Here is a 25,000-nt window from a genome sequence, read left to right on the forward strand (position 1 = left end):
TCGTGGACTCTGGAGAGGTGCGGAGGTAGTTCCAACTGGTAGGCAACTTCTCCTCGTTTGGCGAGAATGCGAAAAGGTCCAATGTAACGAGGAGCCAATTTGCCTTTGATACCGAAACGATGGGTTCCCTTCAGAGGGGTAACCCGAAGGTAAGCCTTCTCGTCAACCTCGAAAGTCATAGCCTTATGTTTTCGGTCATATTGACTCTTTTGACGGGATTGGGCTGTTTTCAACTTTTCACGAACGATGCGAACTTGCTCTTCTGCTTCTTGAATCATATCCGGGCCAAAGAATTGTCTTTCCCCGGTCTCTGACCAGTTAAGGGGTGTTCGACACCGTCGTCCATAGAGAACTTCAAAAGGGGCTTTACCCAAGCTAGATTGATAGCTGTTGTTGTAAGCGAATTCGGCAAATGGAAGGCACTTCTCCCAATCCATTCCGAATGAGATAACAGAGGCTCGAAGCATGTCTTCTAGAATCTGGTTGACGCGTTCCACTTGACCACTCGACTGAGGGTGGAAAGCGGTGCTAAAGTAGAGACGGGTTCCCATAGCATTTTGGAAACTTTCCCAAAATCGAGAGGTGAAAAGACTTCCTCGATCCGAATTAATTTCCAAAGGAACACCATGGAGAGACACTATCCGGGAGATGTATAAGTCTGCCAATTGACTAGCGGTTATACTCTCACGAACAGGTAGGAAATGGGCTACTTTGGAAAGACGATCGACAACGACGAAGATAGCATTATTCCCTCTCTTGGTCCTGGGAAGACCGGTAATGAAATCCATACCAATTTTATCCCATTTCCATTCAGGAATAGCTAAGGGTTGAAGGGTGCCAGCAGGCCGTTGATGCTCTGCTTTTATACGACGACAAACGTCGCAATTAGCAATATACTGAGCAATTTCTCTCTTCATCCTAGTCCACCAGAACCTCTGGCGTAGGTCCTGATACATCTTAGTACTACCGGGATGAATGGTGAGAGGAGATTCATGAGCCTCCTTAAGGATCAATCGCCTCAGGTTTCGCACCTTGGGAACCACTAGTCGATTCCCGAAGTATACGACCCCTTGATCAGTAATGGAGAAACAATTCGCAATTCCTTTCTTGATGTTTCTCTTGATGCGGGAAATTCCCGGATCTACCTTCTGTGCTTTGATGATCTGATCCGTAAGGGTAGGTTTTGCCACCAAGGTGGAAAGAAAACCTTGAGGAACAATGTGAAGGTTAAGCTTCCGAAATTCCTCATGGAGAAGCGGTTGACTTTGTTGTAGCATTAGGTTGTTACAGTAAGATTTACGACTTAGCGCATCAGCCATGACGTTGGCTTTCCCTGGGGTGTAAGTTATTCCTAAGTCGAAATCTGTGATCAACTCAACCCAACGTCTTTGCCTGAGATTCAAATCCGGTTGGGTAAAAATGTACTTCAGACTTTGGTGATCAGTGAATATTTCGCAACGGTTACCGAGGAGGTAATGTCGCCAGGTCTTAAGTGCATAGACTACGGCTGCAAGCTCTAGATCATGAGTAGGATAATTCTCCTCATGTGGGTGCAATTGCCGTGAAGCGTAGGCAATTACGTGTCGATCTTGCATGAGAATGCAACCTAGTCCTTGTCGCGAGGCGTCGCAGTAGATAACAAAGTCCTTGGAGAAGTCTGGCGGTACCAGTACGGGAGCAGAAGTCAGGCGTCTTTTCAGTTCCTGAAAGCTGTGCTCACATTGTGGAGTCCATTCGAACTTCTTATCTTTCTTGAGGAGTTCGGTTAGAGGTTTGGCAACTTTGGAGAAGTTCTCGACAAAGCGACGACAATAGCTCGCTAAGCCCAGAAAGCTCCGAACTTGCTTGACCGATTCAGGTGGAGTCCAATTAAGGACGGCTTGAACTCGCTCAGGGTTAACAGCAATACCTTTACCAGATATTACATGACCCAGATAGGTCACTTCTGACAACCAGAATTCACATTTGGAAAACTTGGCATAAAGGCGGTGCTCTCGAAGTTTCTTCAACACTAGCCTTAGATGTTCGGCATGTTCTTCCTCGTTCTTGGAGTAGATGAGTATATCATCGAGATAAACTACGACGAATTTATCCAAATACTCCATGAAGATTGAGTTCATTAACCGAGAAAAGGTGGCTGGAGCGTTGGTTAAACCGAAGGACATGACGGTGTACTCGTATTGGCCATAACGAGTAACAAAGGCCGTTTTAGGGATGTCCCCGTTTCTGATTTTGATTTGATGGTAGCCCAACCTCAAATCCATCTTGGAGAAGACTGAGGATCCGGCGAGCTGATCGTACAGGTCGTTGATCCTAGGGAGCGGATATTTGTTCTTGATTGTGACCAAATTGACAGGTCGATAATCTACAACCATCCGGTCCGTACCATCCTTCTTCTTGACGAAGAGGACGGGGCAAGCCCACGGAGATGAACTAGGTCGGATGAAACCCTTTTTCAAGGACTCATCGAGTTGTTTCTTAAGCTCGGCTAGTTCTAGTGGTGCCATCTTATAGGGTCTTCTAGCAATCGGAACGGTTCCTGGAATGAGGTCTATTACGAACTCAACATCCCTGTCAGGTGGAACACCTGGCAATTCCTCTGGGAAGACATCCGGGAAGTCACGGACTACCGGAACGTCCTCAAGGTCTGGCAAAGGGCTGGCGTTAAGAGAATATAATTGTCGCTTGGCTAATCGGGTCAAGACATTGACTATCTTCCCCGAAGGATGAGTGAGTTGAACAGTCCTAGAGAAGCAATCAATTTTGGCATGATGAGCTGACATCCAGTCCATACCCAAAATGATATTAATATCTGAAAATTTGAGAGCTATCAAAGATGCAAGGAAAACAAGTCTGTCGACTTGGATTTCATTTCCATAACTTACCCTGGAGGTCTGCCATCTAGAACCAGGAGTAGAAATTTCCATAGTGGATGGCATGTCACAGAATGCGGTGTTATGCAAACGAGCATAGTTCTCGGATATAAATGAATGAGAGGCTCCTGTATCGAAAAGAACAGATGCCGGGTGGCAATTAACAAGGAGCGTACCGAGAACGACGTTGGGATCTTCTTGAGCTTCTTCGGCAGAGATACAGTTGACATGGCCACGTGAAGCGGTGGCCGGCTTGGCGTGGAACACTTTCCCTGTCGGCTTGCCACGGCCAACAGCTTTAGCAGATTGGTTGGGGTTGGTCTGGGGACACTCACGCATATAGTGGCCAGATTCCCCACACTTGAAACAAGTCACGGAACTGGTACGTGGAGGAGCATTGTTGGTTGGACCCCCATAGGGCTTGGCTGGAGCAGACTGTTGAACAGGGCGAGGCGCCTGGAAAGATGGCCTCGGTGTGAACCTGGGTGGCAGGGCGGTGTTGGGCACCCACACGCGGCGCTTCTGAGGACCAGCACCGGATGAGGAACCCATGTCACGGCCATGCTTGCGTGTTGCGTCATAATCAGTCTGACCAGTTTCAGCACTGATGGCCTTGTTAACAAGCTTCTGAAAAGATGTGCACTCATGCAGACGGAGGTCGCGGCGAAGCTCAGGACTAAGTCCCTTACGGAACCTTGCTTGCTTCTTGGCATCAGTAGAAACTTCCTCAGTTGCATATCGTGCGAGGTTACCAAACTCCCTGCTGTAAGCATCCACAGAGAGTCGGCCTTGGGTGAAATTGCAAAATTCCTCACGTTTACGGTCCATGAGACCCTCCGGAATGTGATGTTCACGGAAAGCCTCACTGAATTCAGCCCAAGTAGTGACATGGCCCGCTGGGCGCATAGCTCCATAATTCTCCCACCATAGACTGGCGGGGCCTTCAAGATGATATGCAGCAAAGGTGACCTTGTCAGCCTCAGCTACTAGCGCGGAACGCAGCTTGTGAGAGATACTGCGAAGCCAGTCATCAGCGTCGAGAGGCTCGACGGAGTGGTGGAACGTGGGTGGATGTAATTTGATAAAATCACTGAGTGACACCACGTTAGTCCTCTGATGGTGTGCTGTGTTCTGTTCAATACGCTCCAACAAACGGTTGGTCTCCCGCTTGTTTCTCTCAGCTTCCATCATAACCTCGGCTAGGGAAGGAGGATGAGGCAGATTTGCATCCCTGACTTCACTGCCTTCGGCCTGCTCTTGAGGAGCAGGGTTAGTGCGCGTGTTGACCATCCTAGGTAAACAAGACAATGATTTAATCAGAATGATAAGATTCCGACATAGGATACAAAATGTAAGGAATAACTTGGAATGCAAGATGATCATCCGTATGACATGGTAGATACAGAAACTGCTTCTTTATTCCATCGTCATACACACCATACAGGGTTTAGTACAAGACCAAACAAAGTACTATTACGGTGAAAAGAGGATTACATCTCATCGGAGGCATCCCAAGCTCCTATACATTATTTTTCTACACCTCCGGAAAGAGTACAAACTAGGTCATATCCCACGAGTCACGCGGGACGATAGACGACACAGATAGTGCGAACTAGTGATACTACCACTAACTCAGACCGATCCGTAGTAGTCCTCGTAGAAGTCACCCCCATAGCCTGGAAGCTCAACATGATCATCCGGAAACAGACGATCTCGCGGAGCTTGTGGACCATAGGGACTAGGATGAGGTCTTGGACCAACAGACGGTGGCCTGCGGGGACCGCGAGGTGGGGTGATGCCTCCTACATCACGCCAACCCATCACGTCTGGCAGAGCAGATCTCACAGGATAGAGATCGCGCATATCCGAATATCCAGCTTGCACCGCCGGTGCAAACCGAGTCAATGTGGCCCAGTGGTCAGCACGGGTATTGAAGAGCTCTAACCTCAAGGCCCGATTTTCACGGTCCTTATCCTCGAGCATCTCAGCAGTGGTGCGAGTCCGTGAATCCTCCTGAGTGGGGTCAGCATAGATAGCCTGAAGATACCCTTGTGCTCCCGGAAGTGATCCTGGCATATACCGGAAATCAGAGTCCCGAAATAGACCAGATCTGACTCGCATGATGGTCATCATAGAGTAGGCGGCGTCCTGCACAGCCATCTCAATAGTAACCCCGAGTCCATAGGAGCAGTGAAGGGGCTCGGTGGACCCAGGATAAGATGGAAATATCCTGACAGTGCAGAGATACTGGCTTTGATTAAAGTCTCGGAATTGCTCTTCGACCGTGTACTCAGGATACCAACGGTATCCAGCCTCAGTCATTACCCTGACCAACATGGCAGTATGGCCGGGCACATCTAGGCATCGAGTCAGGCGAACCACTTGATTGAGGTCGCGAGTGGCCATCTGAAAGCACAATCATAATGCAAAGGCATTAGAATTTCTAGCAAAATTTCGGCAGCATAACAGCTGTAAATGCTCAAGAAGGATTTTGAGACATTTGACAAAGGATTACATACACACTCATCATCATCATATCAAGTTCTGAGTCCATCCTAGCAACATAATGTGGTAGTAGAATTGAACTAGGCTTGTATTCATCAAACTTATAAGGTACTACTGATTAGTAACACGTGATCCTGATAGAGAGGATAGATCCTAATTCCTTAACCCCCGGTGGAAGAATAGACTGACTCAGATCAGAATGTCATTAGATAAAGGAGTAAAAAGAGCCTTACGTTCCAACCCACAAACAATTCCCCTACATATAACTAAAGAATTTCTAGACTCAACATCGACCAGTTTGGCTTGAAGAACCTACAGGCAGTCCGGCTCTGATGCCAACGCTGTCAGGACCCCGACTCGATGTCACATCGATCTAGCCGGTAACACCTCATATCACTTTGCGGCCTCACGCACGGTATCCCCACGGGTGTCGCCTTACCTTTGCCCGGGACCGTTTGCGCCTTTTGGCTCACGTATATGATAGTGTCGCTAGCATCCATATGATAAGGAGCCCGGGCTGACATGACTAGTCGTAAACCCAAAGTGGCACAGACTTACAGGGACAGGCATCCATGACCCAGCTTCGAACGTGTCGGTCATCAGCAAGTGGGTCCGGGCTGTAGCACTGGGCTAGCAGGACTCCGGTAAACCGGGCTGTAGCGGGCTAACAGGACTCCGGTACTCAATGCGTGACATTTCCCCGAAGGGACAGACACCGGAACGAAGAAGGACACATGCCGGCCAGCCTAAGTGTTCCAGAGCAGTAGCAAGCTACCATGGCTCAGCGGTAACACTAGGAGACATTTCCCGGTAAGAGAGGCTACTAAAGATAAACAACTAGATAGTCAGATCCCACACATACCAAGCATTTCAATCATACACACAATATGCTCGATATGTGCAAATACAACAAGGCATCACAACATGACTCTACGACACAAGTACTTTATTTAAGGCTCAGAGAACCATACATAACATACACAAGGTACGGGTCTCACGACCCAGCATTCAAGTCATACAGTCATACAAACCAGCAGCGGAAGTAACTTGTCTGAGTACAGACAACTAGAAAGATAAAAGAGGCTTGGAAAGCCTAGCTATACTACGTGGTCCTTCACAAGCTCAGGATCACCACCTGGGCCTTTAGCCTACTCATTGATGTCAACGTCTACGTAGAACCCATCAGAAGGGGTTGCAGCGTCTTCTGTAAAAATGTAAATTATAGCATCATGAGTACAAAGGTACTCAGCAAGACTTACATCAGATCCTATATACATGCACATTATCAAGAAGGGTTGGTGGAGTTGTTGCAGCAAGCCAGCTTTGACTCTTGGCTAGGCTAACCTACGAGGCTCCAATTTGAAACGGTTTTGCGTACACGAGTCCACTACTCACCAATTCAATACACTACCGAGGATCCACCTCCGTCTTCCTACGGAAGAGCCATCCTCGGCACTCACACTTATCTTGAGGCTTTTAGTAGTTTCCATTTACTTGTCTATGAACTGTATAGGCAACCAAGTAGTCCTTTACCGCGGACGCGGCTATTCGAATAGATCATGATAACCCTGCAGGGGTGTACTTCTTCATACACGCTCTCACCACTTACCGTCGTTTACACGACATGTACTCGGCAACCTTCAAGCGGAAGCCCAACGTGGGTGTCGGCCACGACCTACCTAATCACCTAAGCCTCCAGTCCAGGTTTATCGCCTATCCAGGTTCCATCCGCAGGGAGTCCGGCCGAGGTTTCCCATACGGCCCCGAACGATGTGAACAGGGTTCCCGAGATACCTAACGGGTATTCGGTACACCCGGCCACGTACCTACCGCATCACAGCCCACCCCTACGGTCAGCGCTGTCCACGGCCTCCAGTAGGCTACAAACACCAGAAACTACTTGCAACTCCTGGACGGAGAACTAGGGTGAATAAGAAGCCGAGAGGGTCCATTGGTTTCGGGCCCAATGCATGGTAGTAGCTGATTCTTAAATCACACATACAGATCTCAGTGCTTAAGGTCGGCTTCAATGAAACAACCCACCATGTACTCCTACATGGCCTCTCATCGATACCTTTACCAAATCGTGTTCACCACACCACTCTCATTACCGACATAATCATTTCACTCTAGCCCATCACCCAGATGAACCAGACCTGACACGACTCTAAGCATAGCAGGCATAGCAAGGTAGGAACAACACATACATATGGCTCAATCAACTCCTACACATGCTAGTGGGTTTTCATCTAGTTACTGTGGCAATGACAGGTCATGCAGAGGAAGTGGGTTCAACTACCGTAGCACACAGCAGTTTGAAACGCGTTGTCTTAATGCAGTAAATGAGAGCAGGAGCGAGAACATGGGATTGTATCGATATGATCAAATGGTTGGTTGCTTGCCTGATGGTTCGATGCACTGATACGGTTCTTCGTTAGGGTAATCACGGTACTCCTCGGGGGCAGATCCTGCCGCAAGAACACCGATATACAACCATCACCAAACAATGTGCAACAATATGATGCATGCATGAAACATAGCAATATGAGTGTGTTGGGCTAATGCAACTAAGACCAGAAGGGTTTGAACCAATTTGAATCAAAGATTCAAATTTCAAACTCAAACATGGCCCTTTAAAGTGTTTTTCCTTGTTCTGCATTAAACATCAAGTTAACTTGTTTAGTCATGCATGAAAATAGTACAGATGGATAGATTGGATTTTTCTGATCATTTTTCATATATAATTTGTCTGATTTGGAGTTACAGAATAAAAGTTATGAATTTTTGAAGTTTAAATTATATTCTGGAATTTCCTATATTAGAATATTCCAGAAAATCAATTATTGCGTCAGCCTGACGTCAGTGTGACGTCAGCAGGTCAACGGAACACGTCCGGGTCAAACCTGACAGTGGGTCCCGCATGTCAGGGTGATTATTTTAATTAAAGTTTAATTAAAACTAAACCTGTTTAATTAACAGGGCTGGGCCCCACCTGTCATTGACTCAGGGGAGTCAACCAGGGCCCACCCGTGGTCAAACCCGGGTCGGCTGCACCGGCGTTTAGCCGCCGGCGAGCCCGACGCGGCGGCGGAAGTGATTTTTGCCGTTCCGGCAACCAAACGAGCCGCGGAGGGCACCGGAGCGGAGCTGAGGTCGAGCCGCAGCTCTTGGTGGAGTCCGTTGGGGTCGGGGTGGCCGGAGTTGGCGCCGGCGACGACTTTGGCGGCCACCGGAGTTCGGCCAAAGTCGAACTTGTCGCTAGGGGGATCGGTGAGGTGCGGGGAGTGCACGGTTGGGCCTAACGCAGCGTGGTGAGTGCGTTGGACACCGCGGGTTGACCGGAGGATGGCCGGAAGCACGTCGGCGACGAGATCCGCGGCGGTGCGTGCGTGTGATCTTCGTGCGGTGGCTACACGGCTCGGGAATGAGAGAGAGAGGGTCGGAGGGGTAGCTAGGCTCACAGCGCTCCCGTAGAGGCCACCGGCGGGGTCGGGGACGAGCTGAGGCGGCGACGGCGTTGAAGGGGATCTCCGGCGACGGCGAGCTCGGGCGAGGTCGGTGCGGTGGTCTCGGGCCGCTCGAGCACACGGGGCTCGGCTAGCTCGATGAAGTGGACGGCGGCGAAGCTCCTGGACACGGCGGCACGGCGTGGGGTTGACGGAGGGCGTGGCTACGGCGAGGGGGTGGCGGCGATGGCGTCGGCCATGGCGTGGGAGAGCGAGGGAGAGGAGCTGGAGAGGAGAGGGGGTGTCTGGGGGGTTCGGGGGAGAGAGGGAGGCCGATTCACGGCGTTAGCCGGGCGAGGGAGGCGGCGAGGCGGCGAGCAGGTGCGTGGCACCCATGCGGTGCTCGCCGTCGAGCACCTGCCTGCCTGCCTGGCCGGCAAGCAGCTCGCTGGCGCGGTGCTGGGCTGGGCCGGCAGGTGGGCCGGGTGCTGGGCGACAGGTAAGCCTTTTCCATTTCTTCTGTTTTCTGTTTTTTTTAATACTTCTGCAACTTTGTTGAATTAAATAAAATACTTAGGCAACTCCAAAAATCACCAAACTACTCCTGGTCCATAGTTGGATTATTTCCAACATGAAACATTTTAGTTTGGAGTTATTTGAGCATTTAAATATTTTATATAATTTTAAATGCCCAAATTCAAATACTTATGATTTAAATCAAAAACCCTAGGATGGCCTAGGAAAATGTGCACCACTTTTGTCAGAGGTTCTGAACCAAGACAAAAATGATGGGCATTTTGGAAGGGCATTTCAGGTTCATTGAAAAAGTTTTTTAGTAAACCCTAACTGGTTTCAGAGGGGACTGGGGGTTCTGTCATCCCCATTTCAGGTTTCTGATGAAAGAGTAAACATGATGCAACACTCTAATGCATGGCTAACTAGGATGTGACATTTGTAGGCTCTCCTTGCAGCACCATCCACCCAATACGTGTTCCTGACACGGTCCTCATCGTCCAACCTTATCATGTAGAAGAAATTTGGATCTTCCTTCGCTTTCTCATTGAAGTAGGCCATTGTGGCCTCTATGTCGGCCAACTTGCTTTCTCTATGGTACTTTGCATGTAGGTTTGTGACGTCAGCTGGAATGTAGGGCATGCTACTCAGTTTCCCCTTTTTGCTGTGGATGAGTGATAGTATCTAGACCATTCTTGATGGACCGATGTTACAATCATGTCGCAGCTTTACGAATTGCCTTTCGACGGGGGTGAATCCTTTATGGGCGGTCAGAAATTTTACCATGTCGAACTTCTTTATGAGTTTGTGGTTGTGCTCGTCAAAATATTCAGTGACCACATACTGTGTTCCATCTACGTTTAGCTTACACCGGACAGGGCATCCCGTCTTGAGAATGATCCCTCTCTTTCGTTCCGGAATGACAGGCGCAATACCTTTCCCCTTCTTGTTCCTTCGTGCCTTGTGGCACCTCATCTCACCTCTGCTGTACTCGTTAGTTTTCTTAATTTTCCTATGGTATTCGGTGTTGACGGGAAACCCATGGAACTTTGCATATGTCTAGTAGAATTCCTTTGCTTCTGCAAATGATTCAAATCTCTGCCCAACGTACGATGGCTGAGGTACCATGATCTCTAGTTGCCCATCATCTTCATCCCCTTGTGCCTCGTCGTCAGTTTCATCATTCACTTCAGTATCGACGGCAGTTTCATCCACTTGAGTGTTGCCAGTGCTTGTGTTCAAAGGGGTACCTATTGGAATTGCTGGAATGATTGCCATTTCCGACTCTGACTCGGCATTGTTTGCGGCATGATTGTCTGCTGGCCGGGGGAACGTGTCTTCCGTCCGCTTAGAGCTCCCCACAATAGATGTCCCCGCACCGCTGTTCACTGTAGTTGTAGGCCCTGTAATGGAAAAAACAGGTATGAGAGTAAGATTTTTGTTCGAATAACATGTTTATCGCAACGGATCACATCAACGCCGAGTAATTTGGCATTACATCATTCGAACAGCAAGCTGTGAGGCTGTGCATGGACATGTGTGGCAAATGTAGTTGTCCAGACATGGCAGCTACAACCCAACAAACATGGAAACTATTGTTTGCCAACGCACGACAATGAACTCCTTTTTTAGTATGAAAACTTGTGTTCTATATGCATGGCAGCTGCAGTCCTGCATACATGGCAAATACTGCTACCAACACATGGCAACCACTGTGTTCTAGCAACAAAACTATTGCATTCTAAGCCTGATCTCACTAGGCAAAATGCGATCAACCATTAGTGATGCACACATGCTTTTAGCAGTTGGCAAATTTTCGAAGACAATACATGACTCATTACACGCAACCACTTGTTAGCGTTTTATGCTTGGTTTTGTCCACCATCACTGCTACAAATCTTCTTTTTTCGTCACGTGCTTTTTTTGCCACAAAAACAAATGTAGTGTTGTTTTGTGATTCAATTTTTTCCTTACCTTGTTGTGCTGCATGTGCCCATCTTGTGTGGTCTGTGACACCAAATTAACATGCTCTATCTGCAATCTATGAAGCTTGACACGAGACGTTTGCCGGGTTACCACCACCGTAATAACCTGTAAGCATCGTAGTAGTTGGTCAATACATGGCAAATGCAGTTTGTGTTAGCATGGCAAATGCAGTTTCCCCTGGAATGGCAACTGCATTTGTCCTGGCATGGCAACTGCAGTTGCCCTGGTATGGCAACTGCAGTTGTTCCTCCATGGCAACTACAGTTGCCCTGGCATGGCAACTGTAGTTGTTCCTCCATGGCAACTTCAGTTGTCCAGGGATGGCAACAATAGTTGTCCAGAGATGACAACTGCAGTTATTTATCCATGGCAATTGCAGATGTCCAGTCATGGCAATTGCAGATGTCCAGTCATGGCAACTGCAGTTGTCAACTATGCTCCTTCTGCTAATTCACCGTCCGCAACTTCACTTTTTTATGGACTCACCTGTGTATGATGTCGATGGCAGGTACATGGGTGCTGCCTAATGCCACGTGCTGCATGAAGGCTCTGCATTTTCACCCGTCATAACTTGTGAGTCTTTTTGCCAACTTTTGCATGTTTATTTTTCATGTCCAGACCAGTATGTGTTCTTTTTCGTATGCGTTACCTTGATTAGCCATATTAGCTAGTTGAAGTTGGCTGCCCGTACATTTGTCAGTGTTAGCGCCTTGTGACTGAACTTGCCACGGGGGCCCCCTGAGTGTGTTTTGGTCATAAGAACCTGCGAAAAAATGACAGTGTACGACATAAGTAGAATGTCATCTTCATCGTTGCAAATATGGCAACTATTCTCTTCTTTTGTTATCACGCATCATACCAATGCCTGCATACTATTCTAGTAGTGGTAGCAACGGCCCTGCAGAAATGAGTTGACTGTACTTTGATGCATCCCAAGGGGGCGTTTCTGGCCTTTGAGAACCCCAAGTATCAGCTCCATCTTCGTGATTCATTCTTTCCACGTGACGCTTCTTCCAATGTGTTCTCAATCACTTCATGAACAAGAAGGCATCAACAATCCACAAGAATTGTATTCTTCTGATGCTTGCACATAGAAGATAACACGTCAGTGTTATCACATTTTCATGCGTAGGTAACCAACACATCACGGCAAGTAGGACATGCACATGGACACTCTTTTTTCTAAAATTTTGTGTGCTAGCTATCCATCCGATTAGATGGCAACATCCACTACAATAGGCATGGCAAGCAACAGGTCAACTTGGTGGCAGTTACTGACAAACAAAGGTGGCAACTGTCATCATACACAAGTGGCAATTAATTTTTCCCACCCCCTTTATTCCAAATTTGTCATTCCTCTCCTTTTTTAGGGATTCCTACTCATCCATTTCATACCCAACTACTTGCGTCAATCAAACTAGGAACTTAATTTAATCTCAAACATAGTACATGGCATATCTGGTGTATTCTGCTTGGCAATTGCGAAGATACACCGAACCATGTAGTGTTTTACCCCTATAGCATGGATCCAGTCGCCACCTTCATCTGTAAATTTGCAAATTTCTGCCTAGAAGAAGGATGAGAAGCAGTACGAGATTGGGAGATTTCACCTGCTTTTAGCTGATCGTCTTTGAAGGGCTGGGTTGGAGTGGGGGCCTGGGGGTGGGGGAGGGTTGGGGTGTGGTTTGTGGTGGGAGTGCCCTATGGATCTGCTCTGGTTGCCATGGCAACAAGAGAAGGCCGACGACAGAGGTAGGGGTTCGAGAGGTGGGGGACGATGGCGGCAGTCGGGAGTGGGGATCGATCGGAGGCCGGGAACAGCTGGGTCGTGCGGGCAGCGGGATCGCCTGGCCCGGACGGGGTCATGCGGGCGGGGTTGCCACACACCGGACATGCGGGCTGTGCAATTGCGCGCCCGGACACGGTCGTGCGGGAGGGTTCCTGTCCATGCCACACGAGGCGTGCGGGCGGGTTCGTATCCATGCCACACGTGTGGCAGTTATCGGGACCCTTTCTTATTCATGATGCTGCAATTATTTTACTGTATAAATTATAGTACATAATCAGGCCGTCATGCAATCACGATGTATGATCCGCATCATGGGCCCCGTCATCTTGGTCCGTTAAAAGGCCTAAATGTATACTGACCCACTAGTAGATGCAGGCCTTTAATAGGTCGAGTAAACCGTCGACCCTCTTTTCGCAAGAAAACTCAATGGGCTTTTAGGAGGCTGAAAAGTAGGTTGGGCCTGAAACGTGCCGAACAGCTCATAGGCCGTTAACAGACCGAAATGGACCCCGGCCCATGATTGTGCCAATCAAAATCATGGGATTTTAACAGGCCAAAATTGTCCCGATCCTTGTTTGGCCCAATCAGATTATCGGCTGCGAGCAGGCCGGATGCAAACCAGGCCGTAGTTAGGCCCAACTATATGACGGGCTTTTAGCAGGCCGAAATTAATAAGGGCTGAAATGTTAAACGAGCCTTTAATAGTCCAAAACTAATATCAGGCCGAATTACTAAATGTGCCTTTAGCAAGTGGGCCCAAAAGCATAGCGTCCAGTTGACGGGCCGAATCTGATATGGGCCATAATTCAAAGCCTCTTAAAGGGCCGGACCTGATTTGGGCTGTAATTTGGCCCGGAACATGGTAGGCTTTTAACGGGCGGGATCTCATATGGGCCATTATTAGGCCCGGAACGTGGCAGGCTATTAATGGACCGGATCAAATATGGGCCGACATTTGGCCCAAAACATGGCAGCCAGTTAATGGGCCGACCTACTAGGGTCCTCATAATCATGTGGGCCTTCAGCTGGGCCGACCTATTATGGTCGGTGAAATCTCCTGAGCCTTTACCTGGGTTGGCCCATTATGGTCCGCAAAAATCTTGTGGGCCTTTACCTGGGCCAGCCCATTATGACCCGCAAAATCTTGTGGGCCTTTAGCTGGACCGGCCCATTATGGCCCACAAAATCTTGTGGGCCTTTAGCTGGGCTGGCCCATTATGGTCTGCAATATCTTCTGGGCCTTTAGTTGGGCCGGCCCATTTAAACTTTATGGGCCGGTCCACATGTCAACATATCATAGCCCATTGGATGGTGACACCTGTGCCAATGCAGCCAATGATGATTTTACACGTGGAAAATCCCCATTGGTCCAGGCTGTTAACGGGTTATCGGATCCAAAACTGGACCCGATAGCTTAATGACGTTCCATTATGGTGGATTCCATGTGTCGGTTACCCTTGAGGAAAGCACTTCTGTGACGCATGATTTATCTTCATGGAAGTGGACACTTCCGTGATGATGATTCTGGTAATGTCATGGAACACTTGTACGACAGCACAGGTATGACTATCTTGATTCTGTCATAAAATTGTCATGGATGTACATGCATGACAGAAAACGTGACCTACTGTGACAAACACGTATCATCACGGAAGTGTATTTTTTTGTAGTGCATAGAAAGGATTCAAACCCTTGTACACTCATACGCACGTAGCTACCCTCGCGTTGAGGCAACCCTGTCGGGCTAGAGTGTTGCATCTCCACCACGGTCCTCTCATCAATCCACCAAAGCAGGAGTAGGGTTTTACGCCTCGCGATGGCCTGAACCTGGGTAAAACTGCCCGTGTGATATCTGCCATGCTGTGCTACGTTCTCTGCTCTTTGTGCAATGTGCTCATCCCCCTACAGAACCAAAAGGGTCTTATGGCCCCATAGGTGGCCGTGGTTTCCCACAACATCTTTGGTGCGCCATGTAGGGGGAAGCGCTTGCGCGAACCTGAGAAGCGTACGCATCGCGTCATCTTCATCATCTTCTTCATCGACGGTTTCATCACTCATGACGCCCAAGAAAAGGACGGGGGTCGTAAGGATGGGGAAGAGCGATATCACTCCCCCACCGCAGCTGCTGCGGCAGCGGGAACCAGGAGTGGTAGCGGCATGGCTACCCCGAACAGTTTAGGCAACATGGTTGCCATGTTGGCCGTTCAGGAAAAGAGCAAGATGCAAGGACACAAGGTTTCTCTCTCCGCCATTGTCGCTTCTCAACAATCGAGCTAAACTGGGTCTAGTGTCGTCGATGTCGATGAGCCCGCGCAATTTTTGGTCTAGCATTTACCCTACATAGGGAAATCCTGAGTGGAGCGCCGATGCAAATCCATTGATCGATGCCCCGGTAAGTACGCTCTGGCAAGGCCGTCCGCAATGGCGGGACTTTTGCGCCAGCTACCGCCAGATTGTTTGAAAAAGCATGAGGAGGAGGACGAGAGGGAAACTGGTCGTGCCCTGTATCAAGCCCTGCGGCCCGCAAGAAGCATATGGTTCCAGACGGTACTTGCCGGGAGCCGAGAAACAGTACCACGACCCCATCCTCCCGAGGATGTGCGAACGTGACAAGCGGCCACAGCTGGAGGGAGTGGGAGGGAGCAAGGACAAAGGATAAGTCCATGCCGTCGTTGCTCCCTTATAGATTTAAGAATTTGCATTTATTTATCCCTTGGCTACCGAAGTGTTCGTATGAAGAAATCCTTCAGGAGATGGCACCTTTGCTAGATTTCTGTCTACACCCTCATTCTGTTCTAAGCCTGCTCGTAGAATGGGCGGCTGAGTCAGAAACTACCAAGGAAAACATGCCGGGACGCATCCACTCCAAGGTGAATGCTAATGGCCCGACCCGTACGACAATTGCGGCAATATGATACCGGCAGGCAACCAAAACGTGCACAAAGATTATGCATATGAACACCAATGGGTAAACTCAAAAGGGATAAACACGTAATCAAAGATTAAGCAAAAGCATCAGTTTCACACAAGCATAAATGATACGACATCTAAACATAGGACATGCATCATGTTCTGTTGCAGGACAATGTAGTGGCAAGGATAGTTCAAGGCCGGGCATGGCGAACTCGTGAAGCCGTTGGGATGGAAAGGACCTTGTCAGCGAGGGGGCAGCCTTCTCCTCGGCAGCAGAAACGTCTGTGCCCTCCGGCGGCTTCCTGAAGCCATCGGCAAGGTCTAAGTCTGGGTGACGCCAGGCAATATTGCTCAGAACCACGAGGAGGGCATTGCGGGCAAGCTTCCAAGATTCAGTCGCGAAGCGACTGACCCTTCCCTCCTAATGCACCTTCAGCTTTTCGATCAGCTCGTTGAAGAAGACCCCTATCTTGACGTTGGGGACTTCCTGCTTACTGGCTAAGAAGACTGGCCCTTCCATGCCCTTCGGTGCAGTTTGGGCAGTGAGATGCTCGGCAATGTCAATCAATCTCTTGATCCAGAGGTCGACCTACTCCGAATGATTCGCCAACTTTTTCTCTGCATCCTTCCAAAGATGCCTTGCGGTATCTAGGTCTTTTGTCAGCTCCTGCTCACGGGCTCCGCTAGATTCTACCGAGCTCTCCAAGGTGCCAATCCTGTCCTTTAGGTCTTCAATAGGGCAGTTGGCAGTCTCAAGGCCTTGGCTCTTGGTGGAGATCTGTGATTGTATATCCTTCAGAAGGATCTCTGCTTTCTGTGCCTCCTCCTTTAGGGTCATGACCTCCTTGGTGCTCCTGGCAAGCTCTTCAGTCAGCTTGGCCACCTGTTGGTCAAGGTCGGTCTTGGCAGTGGATGCAGTGGCAAGGTCATCAGTGAGCTTCTTGAGTTGGGTAGCAGAATCAGCAGTGAGGGCATCTAGGGCGGCCTTGTGCTTGTCCTCTAGCTCCTTGGTGCGCTACTGCACGAGAGCTTCCAGATCGTCATCCTTGGCATGGAGGGTGGCCTCGAGCTTCTCCTCCGAGAAGAGATATTCTGCTCCTTGGCATCCAGAAGCGCATTGCGCTCTGCCAGGCGGTCCTCCTGAGCAATAACATCCTCCCTCGCCATCGAGACTCTCTTGTTGCCTCATCATGACTTGGAACTACTTGCCGTGCTAGTCGCGTAGCTTATTACCTTTGTCCCTCAGCTACTGATCCACCTTGTTGGCGGACTTGCGCTGCTCCTTGAGCAGCTGCCATTTCTGGCTATGTCAGCCCTGCTGTCGGTATCAAAACCGGCGGATCTCGGGTAGGGGGTCCCGAACTGTGCGTCTAAGGCTAATGGTAACAGGAGGCAGGGGACACGATGTTTTACCCAGGTTTGGGCCCTCTCGATGGAGGTAATACCCTACTTCCTGCTTGATTGATCTTGATGATATGAGTATTATAAGAGTTGATCTACCACGAGATCGTAGAGGCTAAACCCTATAAGCTAGCCTATGATTATGATTGTTCTTGTCCTACGGACTAAACCCTCTGGTGTATATAGACACCGGAGGGGGCTAGGGTTACACAGAGTCGGTTACAGAGAAGGAAATCTACATATCCGAATTGCCAAGCTTGCCTTCCACGCAAAGGAGAGTCACATCCGGACACGGGACGAAGTCCTCAATCTTGTATCTTCATAGTCCAACAGTCCGGCCAAAGTATATAGTCCAGCTATCCGAGGACCCCTTAATCCAGAACTCCCTTAGTAGCCCCTGAACCAGGCTTCAATGACGATGAGTCCGGCGCGCAGATTGTCTTTGGCATTGCAAGGCGGGTTCCTTCTCCGAATACTCCATAGAAGATTTTTAACACAAGAATCGTGTCCGGCTCTGCAAAACAAATTCCACATACAACTGTAGAGAGCACAATATTACACAAATCTAATCTGCTGACAACTTTTTATAGCGTGACATCACGCCATGGCCCGGTCATTCTTCGAACCGTTTTTCACAACTTGCCACCGCACGTATCGTGAGGCGGTTTATTGGCACGTCCTGTCGAAGCAGAGATCGTGTTCCCCTTATCACGGGATTCTCATCAATACAGGTGTGGGTAATCCAACCGCGCTTGTTAATATGACTCCTCAATTTTAGGCAAGTCCCAAACGGTCTTGCGGGGGACGCTTGATATTCGTCCTCTTTATAAAGGGGCCAAGGCCTGTCCTTTTCTTCCCACACTTGATCCTTCCCCTCCCGTACCTCGAGTTCCAACACCCAAGGCTCAAGCTTAAGCACTTCGGACACTCGACCATGTCCGGATCCAACCTTCAAGGCCAGTGGATGGCCTCCTCTATCACAGAGGAGGACATCAAGAAGCTTAGGGAGGCCAGGTATCTCACCGCCGAAATCCCGCACAGGCTGCCTGCTCAAGGGCAGGCCATCCCTACTCCCGAACCCAACAAGAGTGTCGTATTTATTTCCCATTTCCTCCGGGGGCTAGGTTTTAGTCTTGATCCCTTCGTGAGAGGTCTCATGTTCTATTACGGGCTAGATTTTCATGATCTAGCTCCGGATTCCATCCTTCACATCTCGTCGTTTATCATCGTGTGTGAAGCCTTCCTCCGCATCACCCCCCACTTCGGCCTATGGCTCAAGACCTTCAATGTGAGGCTGAAGGTGATTGGCGAGCGTCACGCAGAGTGCGGAGGCGCTATAATAAGCAAGGGCACCGACGCCCCATGGCCAAAGGGTTCCTTCATAGAAACTTCTGACTTATGGCAACAGGAGTGGTTTTACATCACAGCTCCCCGAGGTACAAAGCGGACGGCCACTCCAGCATTCTTCCCGGGCCCTCCACCGTAACTGGCGTCTTGGGTCAACAAGGGGCTGGGCTGGGGGCCAGTTAATGACGTGTTGATGCTGCAAAGCCGCATCCGAGACCTTCTCAAGAAGGACGTCAGCCTTGTCAAGATAATGCAAGTGATGTTGGTTCGTCGGGTCCTGCCCTGCCAACGTCGACCTCTCCGTATGTGGGAGTTCAACCCAGAAGGACCGCTAACCATTCAACAATTCTTAAGCATGACGCTCAAAGAGATGTATGGGTTGTTCTTCGGATCACTAATAAAGTGTCCGGACACCACCGAGGACGTGGGTCTCAACTGCAACCGTACGGATACCCAGGTAAGTAATTCCACTACCGAACACACCGTCCTTTATGTTTGTTATAACATCATTCTGAAAAATTGTTCTTTGCCAGGACTGGATAAGGAAGGCGCAGAGGATTAGGTGTTCGGCCCCTCTTCCCGAAGGCTCGCCGGATCCTCTATTGACCAAGATGCTTGAGCGTGCACCATATCAGGTGCAATCAGGAGAAGATGAGGGGAGGAATAGAGAAGCCACCGATGGGCTTCACACTTTGCACATCCAAATCGGGGGAGTAAGTGCGTCCGCAAAGGAGGATAATCGGGGAAGTGAATCCGAAATTGTAACGCCCACGATGCAGCTATATCTCTCACATGTCGAGGCACGACTTAGAGGGATAACCGCATTGTAGGTTTTGTCGCAAGAAGGGTCATCTTCACACAATCCCGTGTAATGAACAAGAATGGGATAAAGAGAGTTGGCTTACAATCGCCACTTCACACAATACATAAAAAGATTCATACATCATCCAAAATACACTTATAGACCGACTACGGTCAAAACCAAATGAAAAGAAGATAACCCCAAATGCTAGATCCCCGATCGTCCCAAATGGGCTCCCCTACTGATCATTACGAAACAAAACATAGTAACGACCAAGGTCGTCATCAAACTCCCACTTGAGCTCGATTGCGCCACTTGCACTGGTATCCTCGGCACCTGCATCTGTTTTGGTAGAATCTGTGAGTCACGGGGACTCAACAATCTCACACCCGCGAGATCAAGACTATTTAAGCTCATGGGTAGGAAAAGGGGTAAGGTGGTGGAGCTGCAGCAAGCACTAAGCATATATGGTGGCTAACATACGCAAGTGAGAGTGAGAAGAGAAGCAACGCATCGGTCGAGAAGCTAGAAGTGATCAAGAAGTGATCCTGAAACTACTTACGTTCATACATAACCCAAACCGTGTTCACTTCCTGGACTCTGCCGAAAAGAGACCATCATGGCTACACACGCGGTTGATGCATTTTAATGAAGTCAAGTGTCAAGTTCTGTACAACCGGACATTAACAAATTCCCATCTGCCTCATAGCCGCGGGCATGGCTTTCGAAAGATAATACCCTGCAGGGGTGTCCCAACTTAGCCCATCACAAGCTCTCACGGTCAACGAAGGATATTCCTTCTCCCAGGAAGACCCGATTAGTCCCGGAATCCCGGTTTACAAGAAATTTCGACAATGGTAAAACAAGACCAGCAAAGCCGCTCGAATGTGCCGACAAATCCCGATAGGAGCTGCACATATCTCATTCTCAGGGCACACCGGATTGTCCAAACTTCCGATAGGCCAGCCCAGAGTTGCCCCTGGTGACCACCGGCGGCTGACAGGTTGGACCAACACTCAGAGGAGCACTGGCTCGGGGGTTTAAATAAAGATGACCCTCGGGCTCGCAAAAACCCAAGGGAAAAAGGCTTAGGTGGCAAATGGTAAAGCCAAGGTTGGGCCTTGCTGGAGGAGTTTTATTCAAAGCGAACTGTCAAGGGGTCCCATAAATCACCCAACCGCGTAAGGAACGCGAAATCGAGGAACATAACACCGGTATGACAGAAACTAGGGTGGCAAGAGTGGAACAAAACACCAGGCATAAGGCCGAGCCTTCCACCCTTTACCAAGTATATAGGTGCATTAATTAAATAGGAGATATTGTGATATCCCAAAATATCCATGTTCCAACCGGGAACAAACTTCATCTGCACCTGCAACTAGCAACGCTATAAGAGGGGCTGAGCAAAAGCGACGACATAGCCAAATAACGGTTTGCTAGGAAAGGATGGTTAGAGGCTTGACATGGCAATATGGGAGGCATGAAAAACGAGTGGTAGGTAGAGCAAACTTAGTGATAGAGCGAACAACTAGCAAAGCAAAGATAGAAGTGATATCGAGGGTATGGTCATCTTGCCTGCAAAGTTCTCAGAGTTGTCGAAAGCTTGATCCTCGTTAGTGCACTCAACAGGTTCCTCATGCACGTACTCGTCTCTTGGCTCTACTCAAACCAAGAACACAAGCAATTGAATCACAATCAACCACGATGCAATGCACAAGCAACATGATGCAATACATGGCATGATATGCGAGATGTGATATGCAATGCATATGCGTGCTCCAGAAGGAAAATGATGAGCAAGGCATAAACTTGGCAAACCAAGTATGCCGCTGGAAAGATGAGATGATTTCGGTTGAAATCGATATAAAGATCGCCGGAAATGGACGCACGGTTTGCAAATGGCAAGCAAAACAAGAATGACACAATTCTGCGATTAATAGCATGATAGCACTTAGAATACATCGAGAAACTATGCTACAGCACCCCAACATATCAAGAAATCACATAGTAGTGATCTACAAAAGATTCTTGAAAAAATATGAACATTGATCTACGGCTAATTCACACATTAAAAGGTTCAAACACCCATGGCAAAAGTGCAAAAGATAACAGCAGCACAGACTTGGTGAAAATACTGAACATGGCAGAAACAGCATCAGGAAGCAATGTTTAGGGCAAGCAAACATCATGCTACAGGAACATATCATAGAAAATTAAGGCATGGCATGATACTACTAAATGCATAGAACAAAAGTCCCTTACTTACCATGAGCCAAAAAAGGATCATACGATATGTTGGCACCCATGTAAACATAGCAAGTTTCGTTAACAGATTCAGAAAACAGAGCATGGCATTAACAGAATTATGAAGGCATCTTTGCGAGCTCGATTCACTCAACACAAGTCATTGCATGCCAATATAAGCATAGTATCAGCAATAATACATGTTTATGAAACTAAAAATTGCAAGAACAAGCTCATACCATGCAAGGATCAACTACAACAACCTTGGCAAAATTGAATAACATGTAAACAATCTGCCAGGAAACATTTTATAGCAAAAGTAAAGCTATAAAATGACATGCTAGAGCACTCCATAGTTGTAAACAGGGGCATGGATGGATAGATCTTAACCATATGTTCAAAACATCCTTACTTAAGTATCTCAAAATATGCATGGATCTCTCTGTAGCAACAAGTTTATATGGCATCAAAATAACAGCAGAACAGGGACTGAAATCAGCAACATCACGAAACCTAGTTTGCATGCTTGTTCTAGTCACCACATTGATCACAAAAATACATGGTATACACATCTATAAAGATGGCATGGCATATCCCAAAACACATGTAGAGCTCATGCCCATAAAATGCACACAATAAATGTAGCGAAAATGACAAATGCCCATAATATGCTAAGTATCAGAAACTAACATTGTTTAGCACTCTTGCATCAGAGATTTGGGCATAGAGATGACCTCAAATGAATGTGACCCAAATGGAACAAAATTAAGAGCACATCCTGATGAACATTTTGATATATCATATGCATTAATCGGAGCTATATGCATGGAGTTATGATGCGATGAATATGGCATAAAAAATACTGCAGGAAAAAGACTTGGACGAATTCAGAGGTCAACCTAGACTGGATCTGGATCTGGATCCAGATCCGGGGCGCGGTTCCCAAGGTGGGACCGGAGCTCGCGGGAGACGGGGCGACGCGGCGGTCGGAGCGACGAGGTCGGGGCGAGGCGCCGGCAGAACGGGACCGCGGGCCCGGCTGCTGGGCGCGGGGCGCGCCGGGTTGGGCGGCGGCGGCGTGTCGCGACGGCCGACGGTGAAGGGCGGCGGGGACGCAGGCAGAGGCGGCAAAGGGCGGCGGTGCGGGAGGTGGCGGCGGCCGGCGGCGAGGAGCAGGGCGGCGCGCGGGAGGCGCCAGGAGGCGGAGCGGCGCGCGCGGGCCTCGGGCGCCTGTTGCGGGCTCGGCTGGCCGGGGCGGCGTGCGGTGGCCGGGTGCCACGTGTCGCGCCCCGGTTCGCCAAGCGGCGGCGGCGTGGTTGTCCGGCCCGGGACGGACACGTCCAGCGGCGCGGAGGGAGGTTTGCTAGGGTTTCGCCCAAAAATTTAGGGGAGGGGCACATATTTATAAGTAGAGGGAGCTAGGAGGCTCCAAATGGAGTGTAGTTTCCACCCACACGATCGTGATCGAACGACCGAGAGCATGGAAGTGACTTAGATGGGTTATTGGGCTGTTTTGGAGGGGTGTTGGGATGCAACACACAAGAGGCCTTCGCGGTTACCTGGTTAACCATTGGAGCATCAAACGACCTCCAAATGGCAAGAAACTTGACAGGCGGTCTACCAGTGGTGTAGCAAGGCCGCTTGGCAAACCTCGGTCCATTCCGAGAATGTTTAGCATCTACACACGAAAAGAGACAAGAGGGGTGCGCCGGTGCATGTGGGAGTGTCGGATTGCAAAACGGACAACGGGGAAAATGCTCGGATGCATGAGACGAACACATATGCAAATGAGATGCACATGATGCCATGATGTGAAATGCATGACATGAAAAAAATGCAAAATGAAAGACAAAACCCCAATCACGGAGGGAATATCGTAACACATAGCCGAAAATGGCAAGAGTTGGAGTTACAAATATGGAAAGATACATCCAGGGTGTTAGAACACTCCACCACTACAAGAGGATCTTGTCCCGAGATCTAGGACTGAAAGAACTCCGGATATTCGGAACTGAGGTCATCCTCGCGCTCCCAGGTGGCTTCTCGGTCGGAATGGTGTGACCACTTCACTTTCAGGAATTTGATTGACTTGTTGCGAGTCTTGCACTCGGTTTCTTCAAGAATAGCAACGGGGGTGCTCATGATAAGAGAGATCTTCTTGGAGGTCAATTTCTTCAAAGTTGATAGTGCGCTCAGGAGTCTTGAAGCACTTGCGAAGCTGTGACACGTGAAACACATCGTGCACGTTTGCAAAGTTGGACGGAAGCTCAAATTTATAGGCGAGATCGCCTCTTTTGCCAATGATCTTGAAAGGACCCACGTATCTAGGGGCAAGCTTCCCTTTGATACCGAAGCGACGAGTGCCTTTCATTGGAGAGACGCGGAGGTAGACATGGTCTCCTATTTCAAAAGCCACATTAGGGTGCTTGTCATCATAATAACTCTTCTGGCGCGATTGCGCGGCCTTTAGATTCTCACGAATGACTTTGCACATTTCTTCGGCTTCTGTGATCAAGTCGTTGCCAAGAAGTTGGCATTCACCTGTCTCGAACCAATTTAGAGGAGTACGACACTTTCTGCTATATAGAATTTCGAATGGGGCCTTGCCCGAACTCGCTTGGAAGTTGTTGTTGTAGGAGAACTCGGCATATGGAAGACAATCTTACCACTTCATGCCAAAGGAAATGACACAAGCCCTGAGCATATCTTCAAGGATTTGATTTACTCGCTCGACTTGTCCACTTGTTTGAGGATGGAAAGTTGTGCTGAAACGAATGTTGGTGCCCATGGCCTTCTGAAAGGAGTCCCAGAACTTAGAGGTGAAAATGCTTCCACGATCTGAACAAATCAATTGTGGAATGACATGCAACGAGACAATCCTGGAGGTGTATAGCTCTGCCAACTGAGCTGCTGTGATAGATTCTTTGATTGGAAGGAAATGAGCCACTTTACTAACCTTGTCAATGACAACGAAAATAGCATCATTCCCATGCTTGGACTTTTGAAAACCAGTCACGAAGTCCATCTCAATATGATCAAACTTCCATTCCAGAATAGCAAGAGGTTGGAGGAGACCAGCTGGTCGTTGGTGTTCTGCTTTCACCCTTCGGCAGACATCACATTCATTCACGAATTGAGCAATTTCTCGCTTCATTCGAGTCCACCAATACGACTACTTGAG

This window comes from Triticum aestivum, chromosome 3B (assembly GCF_018294505.1).
Source record: "Triticum aestivum cultivar Chinese Spring chromosome 3B, IWGSC CS RefSeq v2.1, whole genome shotgun sequence".
Taxonomy (NCBI): Eukaryota; Viridiplantae; Streptophyta; class Magnoliopsida; order Poales; family Poaceae; genus Triticum; species Triticum aestivum.